Source organism: Sceloporus occidentalis, unplaced genomic scaffold (assembly GCF_023333645.1).
Source record: "Sceloporus occidentalis isolate IW3139 unplaced genomic scaffold, rSceOcc1.0.p SCAF_300, whole genome shotgun sequence".
NCBI classification, from domain to species: Eukaryota; Metazoa; Chordata; class Lepidosauria; order Squamata; family Phrynosomatidae; genus Sceloporus; species Sceloporus occidentalis.
Genome location: NW_028317280.1, coordinates 535420 through 559321, shown reverse-complemented (window position 1 = coordinate 559321; position 23902 = coordinate 535420). Strand labels below are relative to the sequence as shown.

At 36.5% G+C, this 23902-nt stretch overlaps 2 non-coding genes across 2 annotated transcripts; both read right to left on the bottom strand.

Annotated features, from left to right (window-relative positions):
• Positions 1 to 20545: 20545 nt before the first annotated feature.
• TRNAA-AGC (transfer RNA alanine (anticodon AGC)) lies at positions 20546 to 20618 on the bottom strand. Its single transcript has one exon. It is a non-coding gene; the product is annotated as a tRNA-Ala (tRNA).
• A 563-nt stretch (positions 20619 to 21181) lies between these two features.
• TRNAA-UGC (transfer RNA alanine (anticodon UGC)) lies at positions 21182 to 21254 on the bottom strand. The gene has a single exon. It is a non-coding gene; the product is annotated as a tRNA-Ala (tRNA).
• Positions 21255 to 23902: the final 2648 nt, after the last annotated feature.

Below are 23902 nucleotides of genomic sequence, written 5' to 3'. Positions count from 1 at the left end.
GATGTCGTCATCATGAACCCATTATGATGTTACCATGATGATGTCATCATGAACCCATTATGATGTCGTCATGATGATGTGATCATGAACCCATTATGATGTCGTCATGATGATGTCATCATGAACCCATTATGATGTCGTCATGATGTCATCATGAACCCATTATGATTATGTCATCATGAACCCTTTATGATGTCGTCATGATAATGTCATCATGAACCCATTATGATGTCGTCATGATGATGTCATCATGAACCCATTATGATGTCGTCATGATGTCATCATGAACCCATTATGATTATGTCATCATGAACCCTTTATGATGTCGTCATGATGATGTCATCATGAACCCATTATGATGATGTCATCATGAACACATTGTGATGTCATCATGATGATGTCATCATAAACCCATTATGATGTTGTCATGATGATGTCATGATGAACCCATTATGATGTTGCCATGATGATGTCATCATGAACCCATTATGATGTCATGATGATGTCATCATGAACCCATTATGATGTCGTCATGATGATGTCATCATGAACCCTTTATGATGTCGTCATGATAATGTCATCATGAACCCATTATGATGTTGTCATGATGATGTCATTATGAACCCATTATGATGATGTCATTATGAACCCATTGTGATGATGTCACCACGAACCCATTATGATGTCGTCATGATGATGTCATCATGAACTAATTATGATGTCGTCATGATGATGTCATCATGAACCCATTATTATGTCATCATGCACCCATTATGATGTCATCATGACGGTGTCATCATGAACCTATTATGATGACGTCATGATGATGTCATCATGAACCCATTACGATGACATCATGATGATGTCTTCATTAACCCATTACGATGACATCATGATGATGTCATCATTAACCCATTATGATGATGTCATCATGAACCCATTATGATGTTGTCATGATGATATCATCATGAACCCATTATGATGTCATCATGATGATGTCATCATGAACCCATTGTGATGATGTCATCATGAACCCATTGTGATGTCATCATGATGATGTCATCATGAACCCATTGTGATGTCATCATGATGCTAGCGCTCTACTATTTGAGCTAATTCCCCTACATAACTTTCTACCTTTTAGGTGAAACAGGGAAACAGTGTATTTGCTGCAAGTAATGTACTGATGGGCTTGCTGCATGTACTGCTCTAATTACACATGAAACCAAGAAAACACTTGAAAAGCACATGAAAAATCTGTGGAAAAGCATAAGGTCTATATAGTTTGTTTCCCTCCAATTTATTGCCAGCGTTAAGCACAAAATTATTGAAAAATTATAAATAAAGTAACTGGAGAATGCAGGCATCGATCCTGCTACCTCTCATATGCTAAGCGAGCACTCTACCAGTTGAGCTAATTCCCCTTGATAGTGTCCCTTTTTTTCGGTGAAACAGGGAAACAGTGTATTTGCTGCATGTAACGTACTGATGGGCTTGCTGAAACCAAGAAAACACTTGAAAAGCACATGAAAAATCTGTGGAAAAGCATAAGGTCTATATAGTTTGTTTCCCTCCAATTTATTGCCAGCGTTAAGCACAAAATTATTGAAAATTTATAAAGTATAAATAAAGTAACTGGATAATGCAGGCCTCGATCCTGCTAACTGTCGCATGCTAAGCGAGCACTCTACCATCTGAGCTAATTCCCCTTGATAGTGTCCCTTGTTTTAGGTGAAACAGGGAAACAGTGTATTTGCTGCATGTAATGTACTGATGGGCTTGCTGAAACCAAGAAAACACTTGAAAAGCACATGAAAAATCTGTGGGAAAGCATAAGGTCTATATAGTTTGTTTCCCTCCAATTTATTGCCAGCGTTAAGCACAACATTATTGAAAATGTATAAAGTATAAATAATTAACTGGAGAATGCGGGCATCGATCCCGCTGCCTCTCGCATGCAAAGCGAGCGCTCTACCATTTGAGCTAATTGCCCTACATAACTTTCTACCTTTTAGGTGAAACAGGGAAACAGTGTATTTGCTGCAAGCAATGTACTGATGGGCTTGCTGCATGTACTGCTCTAATTACACTTGAAACCAAGAAAACACTGAAAAAGCACATGAAAAATCTGTGGGAAAGCCTAAGGTCATCATGATGACCATTGTGATGATGTCATCATGATGATGTCATCATGAACCCATTATGATGTCGTCATGATGATGTCATCATAAACCCACTATGATGATGTCATCATGAACACATTGTGATGTCATCATGATGATGTCATCATAAACCCATTATGATGTTGTCATCATGAACCCATTATGATGTCGTCATCATGAACCCATTATGATGTCGTCATCATGAACCCATTATGATGTCGTCATCATGAAACCATTATGATGTTACCATGATGATGTCATCATGAACCCATTATGATGTCGTCATGATGATGTCATCATGAACCCATTATGATGTCGTCATGATGATGTCATCATGAACCCATTATGATGTCGTCATGATGTCATCATGAACCCATTATGATTATGTCATCATGAACCCTTTATGATGTCGTCATGATAATGTCATCATGAACCCATTATGATGTTGTCATGATGATGTCATCATGAACCCATTATGATGTTGTCATGATGATGTCATCATGAACCCATTATGATGTCATCATGATGTCATCATGAACCCATTATGATGATGTCATCATGAACCTATTATGATGGTTTCATGATGATGTCATCATGAACCCATTATGAAGTTGTCGTGATGATGGCACCATGAACCCATTATGATGATGTCATCATGAACACATTGTGATGTCATCATGATGATGTCATCATAAACCCATTATGATGTTGTCATGATGATGTCATCATGAACCCATTATGATGTTGCCATGATGATGTCATCATGAACCCATTATGATGTCATCATGATGATGTCATCATGAACCCATTATGATGTCGTCATGATGATGTCATCATGAACCCTTTATGATGTCGTCATGATAATGTCATCATGAACCCATTATGATGTTGTCATGATGATGTCATTATGAACCCATTATGATGATGTCATTATGAACCCATTGTGATGATGTCACCACGAACCCATTATGATGTCGTCATGATGATGTCATCATGAACTAATTATGATGTCGTCATGATGATGTCATCATGAACCCATTATTATGTCATCATGCACCCATTATGATGTCATCATGACGGTGTCATCATGAACCCATTATGATGACGTCATGATGATGTCATCATGAACCCATTACGATGACATCATGATGATGTCTTCATTAACCCATTACGATGACATCATGATGATGTCATCATTAACCCATTATGATGATGTCATCATGAACCCATTATGATGTTGTCATGATGATATCATCATGAACCCATTATGATGTCATCATGATGATGTCATCATGAACCCATTGTGATGATGTCATCATGAACCCATTGTGATGTCATCATGATGATGTCATCATGAACCCATTGTGATGTCATCATGATGCTAGCGCTCTACTATTTGAGCTAATTCCCCTACATAACTTTCTACCTTTTAGGTGAAACAGGGAAACAGTGTATTTGCTGCAAGTAATGTACTGATGGGCTTGCTGCATGTACTGCTCTAATTACACATGAAACCAAGAAAACACTTGAAAAGCACATGAAAAATCTGTGGAAAAGCATAAGGTCTATATAGTTTGTTTCCCTCCAATTTATTGCCAGCGTTAAGCACAAAATTATTGAAAAATTATAAATAAAGTAACTGGAGAATGCAGGCATCGATCCTGCTACCTCTCATATGCTAAGCGAGCACTCTACCAGTTGAGCTAATTCCCCTTGATAGTGTCCCTTGTTTTCGGTGAAACAGGGAAACAGTGTATTTGCTGCATGTAACGTACTGATGGGCTTGCTGAAACCAAGAAAACACTTGAAAAGCACATGAAAAATCTGTGGAAAAGCATAAGGTCTATATAGTTTGTTTCCCTCCAATTTATTGCCAGCGTTAAGCACAAAATTATTGAAAATTTATAAAGTATAAATAAAGTAACTGGATAATGCAGGCCTTGATCCTGCTAACTGTCGCATGCTAAGCGAGCACTCTACCATCTGAGCTAATTCCCCTTAATAGTGTCCCTTGTTTTAGGTGAAACAGGGAAACAGTGTATTTGCTGCATGTAATGTACTGATGGGCTTGCTGAAACCAAGAAAACACTTGAAAAGCACATGAAAAATCTGTGGGAAAGCATAAGGTCTATATAGTTTGTTTCCCTCCAATTTATTGCCAGCGTTAAGCACAACATTATTGAAAATGTATAAAGTATTAACTGGAGAATGCGGGCATCGATCCCGCTGCCTCTCGCATGCAAAGCGAGCGCTCTACCATTTGAGCTAATTGCCCTACATAACTTTCTACCTTTTAGGTGAAACAGGGAAACAGTGTATTTGCTGCAAGCAATGTACTGATGGGCTTGCTGCATGTACTGCTCTAATTACACTTGAAACCAAGAAAACACTGAAAAAGCACATGAAAAATCTGTGGGAAAGCCTAAGGTCATCATGATGACCATTGTGATGATGTCATCATGATGATGTCATCATGAACCCATTATGATGTCGTCATGATGATGTCATCATGAACCCATTGTGATGTCATCATGATGCTAGCGCTCTACTATTTGAGCTAATTCCCCTACATAACTTTCTACCTTTTAGGTGAAACAGGGAAACAGTGTATTTGCTGCAAGTAATGTACTGATGGGCTTGCTGCATGTACTGCTCTAATTACACATGAAACCAAGAAAACACTTGAAAAGCACATGAAAAATCTGTGGAAAAGCCTAAGGTCTATATAGTTTGTTTCCCTCTAATTTATTGCCAGCGTTAAGCACAAAATTATTGAAAATTTATAAAGTATAAATAAAGTAACGGAGAATGCAGGCATTGATCCTGCTACCTCTCGCATGCTAAGCGAGCACTCTACCATTTGAGCTAATTCCCCTTGATAGTGTCCCTTGTTTTAGGAGAAACAGGGAAACAGTGTATTTGTTGCAAGTAATGTACTGATGGGCTTGCTGCATGTACTGCTCTAATTACACATGAAACCAAGAAAACACTTGAAAAGCATATGAAAAATCTGTGGAAAATCATAAGGTCTATATAGTATGTTTCCCTGCAATTTATTGCCAGCGTTAAGCACAAAATTATTGAAAATTTATAAAGTATAAATAAAGTAACTGGAGAATGCAGGCATCGATCCTGCTACCTCTCGCATGCTAAGCGAGCACTCTACCATTTGAGCTAATTCCCCTTGATAGTATCACTTGTTTTCGGTGAAACAGGGAAACAGTGTATTTGCTGCATGTAATGTACTGATGGGCTTGCTGAAACCAAGAAAACACTTGAAAAGCACATGAAAAATCTGTGGAAAAGCATAAGGTCTATATAGTTTGTTTAGCTCCAATTTATTGCCAGCGTTAAGGACAAAATTATTGAAAATTTATAAAGTATAAATAAGGTAACTGGAGAATGCAGGCATTGATCCTGCTATCTCTTGCATGCTAAGCGAGCACTCTACCATGTGAGCTAATTCCCCTTGATAGTGTCCCTTGTTTTAGGAGAAACAGGGAAACAGTGTATTTGCTGCAAGTAATGTACTGATGGGCTTGCTGCATGTACTGCTCTAATTACACATGAAAAAAAGAAAACACTTGAAAAGCATATGAAAAATCTGTGGAAAATCATAAGGTCTATATAGTATGTTTCCCTCCAATTTATTGCCAGCGTTAAGCACAAAATTATTGAAAATTTATAAAGTATAAATAAAGTAACTGGAGAATGCAGGCATCAATCCTGCTACCTCTCACATGCTAAGCGAGCACTCTACCATCTGAGCTAATTCCCCTTGATGCCAAGCGAGCACCCTACCATTTGAGCTAATTCCCCTACATACCTTTCTTCTTTTTAGGTGAAACAGGGAAACTGTATTTGCTGCAAGTAATGTACTGATGGGCTTGCTGCATGTACTGCTCTAATTACACATGAAACCAAGAAAACACTTGAAAAGCACATGAAAAATCTGTGGAAAATCATAAGGTCTATATAGTTTGTTTCCCTCCAATTTATTGCCAGCGTTAAGCATAAAATTATTGAAAAATTATAAAGTATAAATAAAGTAACTGGAGAATGCAGGCATCGATCCTGCTACCTCTCGCATGCTAAGCGAGCACTCTACCATTTGAGCTAATTCCCCTTGATAGTGTGCCTTGTTTTCGGTGAAACAGGGAAACAGTGTATTTGCTGCATGTAATGTACTGATGGGCTTGCTGAAACTAAGAAAACACTTGAAAAGCACATGAAAAATCTGTGGAAAAGCATAAGGTCTATATAGTTTGTTTCCCTCCAATTTATTGCCAGCGTTAAGCACAAAATTATTGAAAATTTATAAAGTATAAATAAAGTAACTGGATAATGCAGGCATCGATCCTGCTACCTCTCGCATGCTAAGCGAGCCCTCTACCATCTGAGCTAATTCCCCTTGTAGTGTCCCTTGTTTTAGGTGAAACAGGGAAACAGTGTATTTGCTGCATGTAATGTACTGATGGGCTTGCTGAAACCAAGAAAACACTTGAAAAGCACATGAAAAATCTGTGGGAAAGCATAAGGTCTATATAGTTTGTTTCCCTCCAATTTATTGCCAGCGTTAAGCACAACATTATTGAAAATGTATAAAGTATAAATAATTAACTGGAGAATGCGGGCATTGATCCCACTGCCTCTCGCATGCAAAGCGAGCGCTCTACCATTTGAGCTAATTCCCCTACATACCTTTCTTCTTTTTTTTTTTTTTTTTTTTTTTAATTATTCTTTATTAAATTTTCCTTCTTTTATAAGACATAAAACAAAAAAAACAATTAGACTTAAACACATAAACAATCATATTCTTTCTATGACATACATAGACATGAAGGTAATTAATACATTGTCTTTATACCCCTTACAACTGTAGTATACTTAATAAGAATATTTAAAGATACATATCTTCAAATAATAATTTAACAGATTCGCATCATTTACCTTCTACATACGAAATTTACACAATGCTCTATATAGCTATCCATATGAGACCATAGAGTTCCGGGAGTATCTAACTTCGAAAGCTTAATATTATAGTAGGGTTAAACATTAGGAGTATTCCCCTCTAAGAAATAGAGTAATTCATTTGGTTCCATCCAGCCCAAATTTTAATATAGAAATCTAAGTTATTCCGGTAGAAATATTTTTCGGATATTGATTGAACTTTTATTTGATTGGAAATTTCTTTCCATGGAGGGATTTCTTGTTGTTTCCAAAAGCGAGCGATACAGATTTTACATGCCAATAATATATTAACTAATAATATTTTATTGTATTTCGAAATTTGAGGTATATCTAAATGAAACAAGAAAATCTGTGGAGTAAGAATTATATTAATCCCAGTAGCTAAACAAAATAAAGAAATTACTTTTTCCTTAATTGGTTGCAGATAGTCGCATTCCCACCATATATGAAAGTGATTTCCAGTTGTTCTATAACATCGCCAACATAGATCAGTCGTATTATTAGATATTTTATTGAGTCTGGATGGAACCATATACCAACGATGCAGCAACTTATAATACTGCTCGTGAAGATTTAAGCAGTGAACTGCTTTCCTAGTATGTTGCCAAGCTTTGTACCAGTTTTGTATTGGAAACTCTTTCTGTAAATCTCTTTCCCACAGTAAGATTGTTTTAACTTTATCGGAGGATGAAGACGAATTTACTAATAATTTTAATATTTTGGATATCATATTTGTTTGAGGTGGTTTCAGAAAAAAGTCATCCCATTTATCTCGTTTTCTTAATAGATTTTTTAACAAAAAGTTTTTTATACGCAGATATGAAAATAGTTCTCTATTTGAGATATTATATCTAAATTGTATATCCAAGAATGGTATCACTTTTTGGTCCTCCATAATGTCGCCAATATTGGAGATTCCACAGCGAGTCCATTCATGGATATTCAAATCTTCTAGGTATATACAAAGAATTTCAATTGGGGAAGATTCAGATAGGGTTGAAGATAATCCATATGTTTTCCGAATTCTGTGTAAAGCTTTAAGTAGATCTTTCACTATAAAACTAGTTATACCCAATTTTTTAATTATATTCTTATCGAGCCAGATTAAATTAAATGGGTTTATTCCATTACATAAAAATTTCTCTATTTTATACCAACCTACATTATATTTATTTTTTAAGCCCCATGCTAAAATGTTTGAAATTTGTGTAGCATCCTGTAATCTATATAAGTCTGGGTAGCCTAGTCCTTCTTGGGAGGTACTCTTCCTCAAGATATTTTTTGGGATTCTGGGTTTCTTTGCTGCCCAGACAAATGAAGAAAATAGCTTATCAAAGGCTCTCAATATACATTTAGGAATCGTATATGGTATAGATCTAAATAAATATAAGATTTTTGGTAATAAATATGATTTAATGATATTAATTCGACCCATCCATGATAGTTCTAATTTCTTCCATTTGTTAGTTTGATATTTTAATTCCTCCAGTAGCGCATCAAAATTAAGTGAAATTATATCAAATATATTCTTAGTTATTTTAATACCCAGGTAGTCCACCGTTTTCTGAATTTTTATCGGATTAATTTTTTTAATGAAAAGTTGTTGTTGAGTTTCATTCAGGTTTAACGTAATCACTTGGGTTTTAGTTAAATTTATCTTATAATTAGAGAAAAACGAGTAGTTCTTTATCTGTTCTAAAAGAAAATGATATGACTTTGTAGGAGAAGACAATGTTAGTAATACGTCGTCTGCATAAAGTATTATTGTATGTTCCTGTGCACCAATTTTTATACCATGGATCTCATGTGACTTCCTTATAGATGCCGCAAACGGTTCGATGGATAAGGCATAGATAAGGGGTGCTAGAGGACAGCCCTGACGGGTACCATTACTGATAGAAAAAGGGTTTGATTCAAAGGCTACTCCTTTTATCATGGCCGTGGGGGTAGAATATAACGCCATGATTAGTTTTATAAATCTAGTGCCTAGACCAAATACTTGTAGAGTCTTTCTCATAAATTTCCAACTAAGCCTATCAAATGCTTTTTCTGCATCTAATGCAAACACAGCAGATGGGATTTTTTTCCGATCAATCTCTTCAAGTATATTAAAGACTCTGCGGGTATTATCTCCTCCTGACCTGCCTGATATGAATCCTGATTGATCCGAGTGTATAATATTTGGAATAATTTTTTGAAGTCTAAGAGCCAAAATCCTAGAGTACATTTTAACATCTAAATTTATTAAGGAGATTGGTCTGTAGCTAGTGACTATTGTTGGATCTTTCCCTGGTTTTAAAATTGGAGATATCGTGGCCAACAGCATTTCAGGTGGAAATTCACCGCAATCCCCTATTTCCTCAAAAAGTCTTTTAAGGATTGGTAATATAATTGATTCTAAGGTTCTAAAAAATAATGCTGAGAATCCATCGGGGCCTGGTGCTTTCCCCGATGGTAAACTACGTATGGCCTCTTCAATTTCGGTAAGGGAGAATGGTTGAGCTAATAAATCTGATTGATCCGGCATAATTTGTGGAAGATCTAAATCTGCTAGATAGGAGGATAATGAGAATTCTGAAATATTTAAATCCTCTAAATTATAGAGTGATTCATAGTAAAGTTTAAAGGCATCTCCTATCTGAGCTGGGGATAAGCAGGTTTTACCATTAAAATTTATTTGTTTTATTCTACAATTTTGATTTTGAGTCTTAAGCTTATTAGTTAAGTCTCGCGATATTCGGTTATTGCTACAATACCACCTTTGCTTTAATCGAGTCAGAGCGGCATCCGTTTTAATTTGAAGTTTTTCAATTATTTCTGTTCTAATAGAGTTTATTATATTTATTTTAACTTCGTTAGGATTAATCTTATTATCTCTTTCTGCTTTTGCTAAAGCAATATATAAATCAGTCAGCTTTTTCCCCCTTGTTTTTTTAATCCAAGAAGCTTTTTTAATTAAATGTCCTCTTAAGTAACATTTCATTGCGCACCATAATGTACCCACTGATGTCTCTCCCGTATCGTTTATTTCTAAAAATTGCTTGGCAAAATTGCGAAGCTCCTGCTTATTTGTTTCTAAGCTTAATATTTGTTCATCTAGGCGCCATCTAAATCGCTTCTTATAATGGGGATTATCTAATATTTGTATAAACACTGGTGCATGATCTGACCAAGTAATATTGCCGATCTTTGATGAAGAGCATCTATCCAGAGTTAGTCCTAACATAAAAAAAGTGTCTATTCGTGAATATGTTTTATGAGGAGCCGAATGAAAAGTGTAATCTGACTCTTCTGGGTGCATTGTCCGCCATACATCGTAAAGATTATGTTTAAATAGAGATGCTGTAAAAGCTTCAGCTCTTTTTTCTAATTTATCCTCATATAATTTCGTTTTCTTTGATGATTTCCTATCAATCTTTAGATCTTGAATACAATTTAGATCTCCAGCTATGATGATTAAACCCTTTGCTATCTTTTCCAAATCTTCCATTGAGTCGTTTATAAATTTAGAGGTACGCTCTGATGGGGCATAAAGCGCCATCAATGTGTAGGTAATATCATTTATCTTACAGATTAGAATTACCCGTCTGCCTTCTTTATCCGATTTATGGAAAATATACTCGAATTTAAGTTTTTGAGATATAATAATTGCTACCCCTCTTTTCTTTTTGTTAACCATAGAAGAAATATATATATATATGGATATCTACGAAATTTCCATAGGGAGGATTGATGTTGTTTCCAATGAGTCTCTTGGATAAGTGCTACATCTATATTTTCTTTAAGTAAGAGCTCGTACAAAAAGGATCTTTTATAAGGTGAGTTTAACCCTTGCGTATTCAATGTCATTAAATTAAGAGTCATAGTTTTATTTCAAAAAGTCTTATCCGATCGACCTCAGAAAGGTCTATATTTAACTTATCGAAGTAGTACTCCCAGTAGGCGTTTTCTCCAGGTCTCAATGATAGGTCTATAGGGCACAACATAAACATAAACCATAAATCAAACATTACAATATACACAAAAAACATTAAAACATTCATACTATCTCCAACCTTCAGAAAAAGGTCGTTAATCGACCTGACTATGTGGAGAAAAAGTCCCTGTACCATCAGGGCGTTTAGGGGCGTGTACCAACTTTTTTTTAAAAGTAAGGAGAGAGAAAGAGAGAGAAAAAAAAATAAATAAAAAACAAAAAACAAAAAAAAAAACGTATATATATTTAGCTATACACATACACATATATATATATATTATATGTGGATTATACTTTACTTAGTTGAATAAAATAGTGGTCTATAAAGTGCACTTTAGATTTCATATTGTCTCATATTGTGTGTGTATAGTGGAAACTCCAACGAGCATATGAGAGAAAAAAAAAAACAAAAAAAAAAACAAAAAAAAAAAAAAATATATATATATATATATATTTTACTTATATTTACATAATAATATACTTAATTAAATAGTAATTAATAAAGTGATGTATCTAATTTCCATATTATATGGATCATTCTTCCAGTGTGATACAGTGCAGTATCAATTAGTGATTGTTAAATTATAAAATTATCCTTAATATTAATAATAATTTAATTAATTGACATTCCCAATAGTATCAATAATATAGTGTCTATTTACATAAAATTTGTGTATATATAATATATAACATGCCTGTAAGATAATTTTGTGTATAGAGTGATATTGTGTAAAAAAAAAAAAAAAAAAAAAAAAAAAAAAAAAAAAGAAGAACAAACTAATAATATGTAATATATAACATCAACTCTCCAGAATCGTGACAGAGGATTTTAGTTTAATAAGCCCCAGTTGTTTAACTTCATTTTCAGCTGTTCTGGGTCTAAGCAGGTATAAATTTTTTCTTTGTATGTAAATCGGATTTTTATAGGAAAACCCCATACATATGGTATATTATTTTCTCTTAAACATGCTGTATATTCAGCAAATTTCTTCCTATTCAGTCTTGTAGTTTGTGAAAGATCTGGAAAAGTAGTTAAGGAAGCAAACTTTTTATTTTTTTGTGGGTTCTTCCTCCATTCTTTAAGGAATTGATCTTTTATCGATAGATTAGAAAAAGTAACAATAATATCTCTTCCGATATCCTTTCGTTTTAGATTAAAAGGAATAGGAAGTCTATAGGCATTTTCAATTGGTAGCGGGCCAGAGTTTTTAAGATCTATATATGTTGCTAGAAATTCTTTCATATACTGTTCAAGGTAAGTTATTTCCTCTGGGACTCCTCTAATTCTCAAGTTTTTCCTTTTAGAGCTATCTTCTAAATCAGCCAGTTTATATTCCATTTTCTTAATCTCCGTATTTAAATTTCCATTTTGAATTTTTAAGTCTTTAACTGTTGATTGTAATAAGGAAATCTCTTCATTGTGGTGCAGGAGTGTTGATTTTAAAGTAGATATCTCTTCTTTATAGTCTCTAAGGTTGTTATCTAAATCGGACTTTATTTTCAGATATAGTGACTCCAGAGCCACTACTAGGTCTTTTTGAGATATATAGACTTGTTGAGGAAAATCTGTTTCTTCCAAACCATGATCTAACAAAGATTTATCCGGTGAGTCAGAAAGGCTTCTTTGGCTGCGAGGAGAATAAAAAGTACTAATAGATTGCGGTTTTTTGGATTTATTAATATTCTTTGATTTATCGCCTTTATCCATTTTGTCTATTCTCTCAGTCTTATCATTCTTAGGTGGCATAGTGAGTTATATCACTTCAATGATGGATTCTTCCGGCTTTTGTTTTAATGATAATACCAAATATAAGATATACCAGATTTCATTCAGTATTCTTACATTCTAAGATCGATCAGCATGTTCAAGTTATTAAGATTAATAGCTTATAATACATCAAAAAAAAGTCCAGCATAAAAAAACACAGAGAAATTAATATATAAAAAAAAAAAAATAAAAAAAAAATAATATGTTTTCCTATCAAATCATCAAATCTTCATATTCTTTATTTAGATATACTTGCTGTGCACTGGTGGGGCCTAGACCCATATGTTTGGTCTGCTATAGTCTGGTGTGGTGCCGCTATGCAGCTCTGCAGATCTTGTACCAGGTTTCTGGGCCTATCCTTGATAAAATCTCCCGCTTTGCGAGGCACGGATCACGATTCCCGGTATCCACTCCTCGAATTCCGGGTTCCGAGAGCTCAGGGGGTCCACCTCCTGATTCCCGAGGGGTCCTCTCCCGGGCTCTCAAAGTTCCGATGGTCCGTTCCCGGATCACGAGGCTCAGCTCCCGGGTATCGGTCTCCCAGATCCGGGGATCAGCTCCCAATCGGGTGGTCCCCGAGTTCAGTTGTCGGATCCCGCTATACGGGATGCTAACTCCGGGTAGGAGGACAGCAGGGCAGTTCCCGGGTCTCGGTTCGCGGGCATTCAGACGCTCAGGTAGGTAAACCCCCGCCAAACATGCAGCTCAAAGCCCGGGACACGCCCCTCGTAGACGCGTACGTCCTACGTCATTCGCATCATCCCCGACTTCACCTTTCTTCTTTTTAGGTGAAACAGGGAAACTGTTTTTGCTGCAAGTAATGTACTGATGGGCTTGCTGCATGTACTGCTCTAATTACACATGAAACCAAGAAAACACTTGAAAAGCACATGAAAAATCTGTGGAAAAGCATAAGGTCTATATAGTTTGTTTCCCTCCAATTTATTGCCAGCGTTAAGCACAAAATTATTGAAAAATTATAAATAAAGAAACTGGAGAATGCAGGCATCGATCCTGCTACCTCTCGTATGCTAAGCGAGCACTCTACCATTTGAGCTAATTCCCCTTGATAGCGTCCCTTGTTTTCGGTGAAACAGGGAAACAGTGTATTTGCTGCATGTAACGTACTGATGGGCTTGCTGAAACCAAGAAAACACTTGAAAAGCACATGAAAAATCTGTGGAAAATCATAAGGTCTATATAGTTTGTTTCCCTCCAATTTATTGCCAGCGTTAAGCACAAAATTATTGAAAAATTATAAAGTATAAATAAAGTAACTGGATAATGCAGGCATCGATCCTGCTACCTCTCGCATGCTAAGCGAGCACTCTACCATTTGAGCTAATTCCCCTTGATAGCGTCACTTGTTTTTGGTGAAACAGGGAAACAGTGTATTTGCTGCATGTAATGTACTGATGGGCTTGCTGAAACCAAGAAAACACTTGAAAAGCACATGAAAAATCTGTGGAAAAGCATAAGGTCTATATAGTTTGTTTCCCTCCAATTTATTGCCAGCGTTAAGCACAAAATTATTGAAAATTTATAAAGTATAAATAAAGTAACTGGATAATGCAGGCATTGATCCTGCTACCTCTCGCATGCTAAGCGAGCCCTCTACCATCTGAGCTAATTCCCCTTGTAGTGTCCCTTGTTTTAGGTGAAACAGGGAAACAGTGTATTTGCTGCATGTAATGTACTGATGGGCTTGCTGAAACCAAGAAAACACTTGAAAAGCACATGAAAAATCTGTGGGAAAGCATAAGGTCTATATAGTTTGTTTCCCTCCAATTTATTGCCAGCGTTAAGCACAACATTATTGAAAATGTATAAAGTATAAATAATTAACTGGAGAATGCGGGCATCGATCCCGCTGCCTCTCGCATGCAAAGCAAGCGCTCTACCATTTGAGCTAATTCCCCTACATAACTTGCTACCTTTTAGGTGAAACAGGGAAACAGTGTATTTGCTGCAAGAAATGTACTGATGGGCTTGCTGCATGTACTGCTCTAATTACACTTGAAACCAAGAAAACACTGGAAAAGCACATGAAAAATCTGTGGGAAAGCATAAGGTCATCATGATGACCATTGTGATGATGTCATCATGATGATGTCATCATGAACCCATTATGATGTTGTCATGATGATGTCATCATAAACCCACTATGATGATGTCATCATGAACACATTGTGATGTCATCATGATGATGTCATCATAAACCCATTATGATGTCATCATCATGAACCCATTATGATGTCATCATCATGAACCCATTATGATGTCGTCATCATGAACCCATTATGATGTTGTCATCATGAACCCATTATGATGTTACCATGATGATGTCATCATGAACCCATTATGATGTCGTCATGACGATGTCATCATGAACCCATTATGATGTCGTCATGATGATGTCATCATGAACCCATTATGATGTCGTCATGATGTCATCATGAACCCATTATGATTATGTCATCATGAACCCTTTATAATGTCGTCATGATAATGTCATCATGAACCCATTATGATGTTGTCATGATGATGTCATCATGAACCCATTATGATGTTGTCATGATGATGTCATCATGAACCCATTATGATGTCATCATGATGTCATCATGAACCCATTATGATGATGTCATCATGAACCTATTATGATGGTTTCATGATGATGTCATCATGAACCCATTATGATGTCGTCGTGATGATGTGATCATGAACCCATTATGATGTCGTCATGATGATGTCATCATGAACCCATTATGATGTCGTCATGATGTCATCATGAACCCATTATGATTATGTCATCATGAACCCTTTATGATGTCGTCATGATAATGTCATCATGAACCCATTATGATGTCGTCATGATGATGTCATCATGAACCCATTATGATGTCGTCATGATGTCATCATGAACCCATTATGATTATGTCATCATGAACCCTTTATGATGTCCTCATGATGATGTCATCATGAACCCATTATGATGATGTCATCATGAACACATTGTGATGTCATCATGATGATGTCATCATAAACCCATTATGATGTTGTCATGATGATGTCATGATGAACCCATTATGATGTTGCCATGATGATGTCATCATGAACCCATTATGATGTCATGATGATGTCATCATGAACCCATTATGATGTCGTCATGATGATGTCATCATGAACCCTTTATGATGTCGTCATGATAATGTCATCATGAACCCATTATGATGTTGTCATGATGATGTCATCATGAACCCATTATGATGATGTCATTATGAACCCATTGTGATGATGTCACCACGAACCCATTATGATGTCGTCATGATGATGTCATCATGAACTAATTATGATGTCGTCATGATGATGTCATCATGAACCCATTATTATGTCATCATGCACCCATTATGATGTCATCATGACGGTGTCATCATGAACCCATTATGATGACGTCATGATGATGTCATCATGAACCCATTACGATGACATCATGATGATGTCTTCATTAACCCATTACGATGACATCATGATGATGTCATCATGAACCCATTATGATGATGTCATCATGAACCCATTATGATGTTGTCATGATGATATCATCATGAACCCATTATGATGTCGTCATGATGATGTCATCATGAACCCATTGTGATGATCTCATCATGAACCCATTGTGATGTCATCATGATGATGTCATCATGAACCCATTGTGATGTCATCATGATGCTAGCGCTCTACTATTTGAGCTAATTCCCCTACATAACTTTCTACCTTTTAGGTGAAACAGGGAAACAGTGTATTTGCTGCAAGTAATGTACTGATGGGCTTGCTGCATGTACTGCTCTAATTACACATGAAACCAAGAAAACACTTGAAAAGCACATGAAAAATCTGTGGAAAAGCATAAGGTCTATATAGTTTGTTTCCCTCCAATTTATTGCCAGCGTTAAGCACAAAATTATTGAAAATTTATAAAGTATAAATAAAGTAACTGGAGAATGCAGGCATCGATCCTGCTACCTCTCGCATGCTAAGCGAGCACTCTACCATTTGAGCTAATTCCCCCTGATAGTGTACCTTGTTTTAGGAGAAGCAAGGAAACAGTGTATTTGCTGCAAGTAATGTACTGATGTGCTTGCTGCATGTACTGCTCTAATTACACATGAAACCAAGAAAACAATTGAAAAGCACATGAAAAATCTGTGGAAAATCATAACGTCTATATAGTTTGTTTCCCTCCAATTTATTGCCAGCGTTAAGCACAAAATTATTGAAAATTTATAAAGTATAAATAAAGTAACTGGAGAATGCAGGCATTGATCCTGCTACCTCTCGCATGCTAAGTGAGCACTCTACCATCTGAGCTAATTCCCCTTGATAGCGTCCCTTGTTTTAGGTGAAACAGGGAAACAGTGTATTTGCTGCATGTAATGTACTGATGGGCTTGCTGAAACCAAGAAAACACTTGAAAAGCACATGAAAAATCTGTGGGACAGCATAAGGTCTATATAGTTTGTTTCTCTCCAATTTATTGCCAGCGTTAAGCAAAACATTATTGAAAATGTATAAAGTATAACTAATTACCTGGAGCATGCGGGCATTGATCCCACTGCCTCTCGCATGCTAAGCGAGCGTTTTACCATTTGAACTAATTCCCCAACATAACTTTCTACGTTTTAGGTGAAACAGGGAAACAGGGTATTTGCTGCAAGAAATGTACTGATGGGCTTGCTGCATGTACTGCTCTAATTACACATGAAACCAAGAAAACACTTGAAAAGCACATGAAAAATCTGTGAGAAAGCATAAGGTCATCATGATGACCATTGTGATTATGTCATCATGATGATGTCATCATGAACCCATTATGATGTCGTCATGATGATGTCATTATGAACCCTTTATGATGATGTCATTATGAACAAATTGTGATGATGTCACCACGAACCCATTATGATGTCGTCATGATGATGTCATCATGAACTAATTATGATGTCATCATGCTGATGTCATCATGAACCCATTATTATGTCATCATGCACCCATTATGATGTCATCATGACGATGTCATCATGAACCCATTACGATGACATCATGATGATGACCAAGAAAACACTTGAAAAGCACATGAAAAATCTGTGGGAAAGCATAAGGTCTATATAGTTTGTTTCCCTCCAATTTATTGCCAGCGTTAAGCACAACATTATTGAAAATGTATAAAGTTTAAATAATTAACTGGAGAATGCGGCCATTGATCCCGCTGCCTCTCGCATGCAAAGCGAGCGCTCTACCATTTGAGCTAATTCCCCTACATAACTTTCTACATTTTAGTTGAAACTGGGAAACAGTGTATTTGCTGCAAGAAATGTACTGATGGGCTTGCTGCATGTACTGCTCTAATTACACATGAAACCAAGAAAACACTTGAAAAGCACATGAAAAATCTGTGGGAAAGCATAAGGTCATCATGATGACCATTGTGATGATGTCATCATGATGATGTCATCATGAACCCATTATGATGTCACCATGATGATGTCATCATAAACCCACTATGATGATGTCATCATGAACACATTGTGATGTCATCATGATGATGTCATCATAAACCCATTATGATGTCGTCATCATGAACCCATTATGATGTCGTCATCATGAACCCATTATGATGTCGTCATCATGAAACCATTATGATGTTACCATGATGATGTCATCATGAACCCATTATGATGTCGTCATGATGATGTCATCATGAACCCATTATGATGTCGTCATGATGATGTCATCATGAACCCATTATGATGTCGTCATGATGTCATCATGAACCCATTATCATTATGTCATCATGAACCCTTTATGATGTCGTCATGATAATGTCATCATGAACCCATTATGATGTTGTCATGATGATGTCATCATGAACCCATTATGATGTTGTCATGATGATGTCATCATGAACCCATTATGATGTCATAATGATGTCATCATGAACCTATTATGATGGTTTCATGATGATGTCATCATGAACCCATTATGATGTCGTCGTGATGATGTCACATGAACCCATTATGATGATGTCATCATGAACACATTGTGATGTCATCATGATGATGTCATCATAAACCCATTATGATGTTGTCATGATGATGTCATCATGAACCCATTATGATGTTGCCATGATGATGTCATCATGAACCCATTATGATGTCATGATGATGTCATCATGAACCCATTATGATGTCGTCATGATGATGTCATCATGAACCCTTTATGATGTCGTCATGATAATGTCATCATGAACCCATTATGATGTTGTCATGATGATGTCATTATGAACCCATTATGATGATGTCATTATGAACCCATTGTGATGATGTCACCACGAACCCATTATGATGTCGTCATGATGATGTCATCATGAACTAATTATGATGTCGTCATGATGATGTCATCATGAACCCATTATTATGTCATCATGCACCCATTATGATGTCATCATGACGGTGTCATCATGAACCCATTATGATGACGTCATGATGATGTCATCATGAACCCATTACGATGACATCATGATGATGTCTTCATTAACCCATTACGATGACATCATGATGATGTCATCATGAACCCATTATGATGATGTCATCATGAACCCATTATGATGTTGTCATGATGATATCATCATGAACCCATTATGATGTCGTCATGATGATGTCATCATGAACCCATTGTGATGATGTCATCATGAACCCATTGTGATGTCATCATGATGATGTCATCATGAACCCATTGTGATGTCATCATGATGCTAGCGCTCTACTATTTGAGCTAATTCCCCTACATAACTTTCTACCTTTTAGGTGAAACAGGGAAACAGTGTATTTGCTGCAAGTAATGTACTGATGGGCTTGCTGCATGTACTGCTCTAATTACACATGAAACCAAGAAAACACTTGAAAAGCACATGAAAAATCTGTGGAAAAGCATAAGGTCTATATAGTTTGTTTCCCTCCAATTTATTGCCAGCGTTAAGCACAAAATTATTGAAAATTTATAAAGTATAAATAAAGTAACTGGAGAATGCAGGCATCGATCCTGCTACCGCTCGCATGCTAAGCGAGTGCTCTACCATTTGAGCTAATTCCCCTCGATAGTGTCCCTTGTTTTAGGAGAAACAGGGAAACAGTGTATTTGCTGCAAGTAATGTACTGATGTGCTTGCTGCATGTACTGCTCTAATTACACATGAAACCAAGAAAACACTTGGAAAGCACATGAAAAATCTGTGGAAAATCATAAGGTCTATATAGTTTGTTTCCCTCCAATTTATTGCCAGCGTTAAGCACAAAATTATTGAAAATGTATAAAGTATAAATAATGTAACTGGAGAATGCAGGCATCGATCCTGCTACCTCTCGCATGCTAAGCGAGCACTCTACCATTTGAGCTAATTCCCCTTGATAGTGTCCCTTGTTTTAGGTGAATCATGGAAACAGTGTATTTGCTGCATGTAATGTACTGATGGGCTTGCTGAAACCAAGAAAACACTTGAAAAGCACATGAAAAATCTGTGGAAAAGCATAAGGTCTATATAGTTTGTTTCCCTCCAATTTATTGCCAGCGTTAAGCACAAAATTATTGAAAATTTATAAAGTATAAATAAAGTAACTGGAGAATGCAGGCATCGATCCTGCTACCTCTCGCATGCTAAGCGAGCACTCTACCATCTGAGCTAATTCCCCTTGATGCTAAGTGAGCACTCTACCATTTGAGCTAATTTCCCTACATACCTTTCTTCTTTTTAGGTTAAACAGGGAAACAGTGTATTTGCTGCAAGTAATGCACTGATGGCTTGCTGCATGTACTGCTCTAATTACACATGAAACCAAGAAAACACTTGAAAAGCACATGAAAAATCTGTGGAAAAGCATAAGGTCTATATAGTTGGTTTCCCTCCAATTTATTGCCAGCGTTAAGCACAAAATTATTGAAAATTTATAAAGTATAGATAAAGTAACTGGAGAATGCAGGCATCGATCCCGCTACCTCTCGCATGCTAAGCGAGCACTCTACCATCCGAGCTAATTCCCCTTGATAGTGGTGTCCCTTGTTTTAGGTGAAACAGGGAAACAGTGTATTTGCTGCATGTAATGTACTGATGGGCTTGCTGAAACCAAGAAAACACTTGAAAAGCACATGAAAAATCTGTGGGAAAGCATAAGGTCTATAAAGTTTGTTTCCCTCCAATTTATTGCCAGCGTTAAGCACAACATTATTGAAAATGTATAAAGTATAAATAATTAACTGGAGAATGCGGGCATTGATCCCGCTGCCACTCGCATGCAAAGCGAGCGCTCTACCATTTGAGCTAATTCCCCTACATAACTTTCTACCTTTTAGTTGAAACTGGGAAACAGTGTATTTGCTGCAAGAAATGTACTGATGGGCTTGCTGCATGTACTGCTCTAATTACACATGAAACCAAGAAAACACTTGAAAAGCACATGAAAAATCTGTGGGAAAGCATAAGGTCATTATGATGACCATTGTGATGATGTCATCATGATGATGTCATCATGAACCCATTATGATGTCGCCATGATGATGTCATCATAAACCCACTATGATGATGTCATCATGAACACATTGTGATGTCATCATGATGATGTCATCATAAACCCATTATGATGTCGTCATCATGAACCCATTATGATGTCGTCATCATGAACCCATTATGATGTCGTCATCATGAAACCATTATGATGTTACCATGATGATGTCATCATGAACCCATTATGATGTCGTCATGATGATGTCATCATGAACCCATTATGATGTCGTCATGATGATGTCATCATGAACCCATTATGATGTCGTCATGATGTCATCATGAACCCATTATGATTATGTCATCATGAACCCTTTATGATGTCGTCATGATAATGTCATCATGAACCCATTATGATGTTGTCATGATGATGTCATCATGAACCCATTATGATGTTGTCATGATGATGTCATCATGAACCCATTATGATGTCATCATGATGTCATCATGAACCCATTATGATGATGTCATCATGAACCTATTATGATGGTTTCATGATGATGTCATCATGAACCCATTATGAAGTCGTCGTGATGATGGCACCATGAACCCATTATGATGATGTCATCATGAACACATTGTGATGTCATCATGATGATGTCATCATAAACCCATTATGATGTTGTCATGATGATGTCATCATGAACCCATTATGATGTTGCCATGATGATGTCATCATGAACCCATTATGATGTCATCATGATGATGTCATCATGAACCCATTATGATGTCGTCATGATGATGTCATCATGAACCCTTTATGATGTCGTCATGATAATGTCATCATGAACCCATTATGATGTTGTCATGATGATGTCATTATGAACCCATTATGATGATGTCATTATGAACCCATTGTGATGATGTCACCACGAACCCATTATGATGTCGTCATGATGATGTCATCATGAACTAATTATGATGTCGTCATGATGATGTCATCATGAACCCATTATTATGTCATCATGCACCCATTATGATGTCATCATGACGGTGTCATCATGAACCCATTATGATGACGTCATGATGATGTCATCATGAACCCATTACGATGACATCATGATGATGTCTTCATTAACCCATTACGATGACATCATGATGATGTCATCATTAACCCATTATGATGATGTCATCATGAACCCATTATGATGTTGTCATGATGATATCATCATGAACCCATTATGATGTCATCATGATGATGTCATCATGAACCCATTGTGATGATGTCATCATGAACCCATTGTGATGTCATCATGATGATGTCATCATGAACCCATTGTGATGTCATCATGATGCTAGCGCTCTACTATTTGAGCTAATTCCCCTACATAACTTTCTACCTTTTAGGTGAAACAGGGAAACAGTGTATTTGCTGCAAGTAATGTACTGATGGGCTTGCTGCATGTACTGCTCTAATTACACATGAAACCAAGAAAACACTTGAAAAGCACATGAAAAATCTGTGGAAAAGCATAAGGTCTATATAGTTTGTTTCCCTCCAATTTATTGCCAGCGTTAAGCACAAAATTATTGAAAAATTATAAATAAAGTAACTGGAGAATGCAGGCATCGATCCTGCTACCTCTCATATGCTAAGCGAGCACTCTACCAGTTGAGCTAATTCCCCTTGATAGTGTCCCTTGTTTTCGGTGAAACAGGGAAACAGTGTATTTGCTGCATGTAACGTACTGATGGGCTTGCTGAAACCAAGAAAACACTTGAAAAGCACATGAAAAATCTGTGGAAAAGCATAAGGTCTATATAGTTTGTTTCCCTCCAATTTATTGCCAGCGTTAAGCACAAAATTATTGAAAATTTATAAAGTATAAATAAAGTAACTGGATAATGCAGGCCTCGATCCTGCTAACTGTCGCATGCTAAGCGAGCACTCTACCATCTGAGCTAATTCCCCTTAATAGTGTCCCTTGTTTTAGGTGAAACAGGGAAACAGTGTATTTGCTGCATGTAATGTACTGATGGGCTTGCTGAAACCAAGAAAACACTTGAAAAGCACATGAAAAATCTGTGGGAAAGCATAAGGTCTATATAGTTTGTTTCCCTCCAATTTATTGCCAGCGTTAAGCACAACATTATTGAAAATGTATAAAGTATTAACTGGAGAATGCGGGCATCGATCCCGCTGCCTCTCGCATGCAAAGCGAGCGCTCTACCATTTGAGCTAATTGCCCTACATAACTTTCTACCTTTTAGGTGAAACAGGGAAACAGTGTATTTGCTGCAAGCAATGTACTGATGGGCTTGCTGCATGTACTGCTCTAATTACACTTGAAACCAAGAAAACACTGAAAAAGCACATGAAAAATCTGTGGGAAAGCCTAAGGTCATCATGATGACCATTGTGATGATGTCATCATGATGATGTCATCATGAACCCATTATGATGTCGTCATGATGATG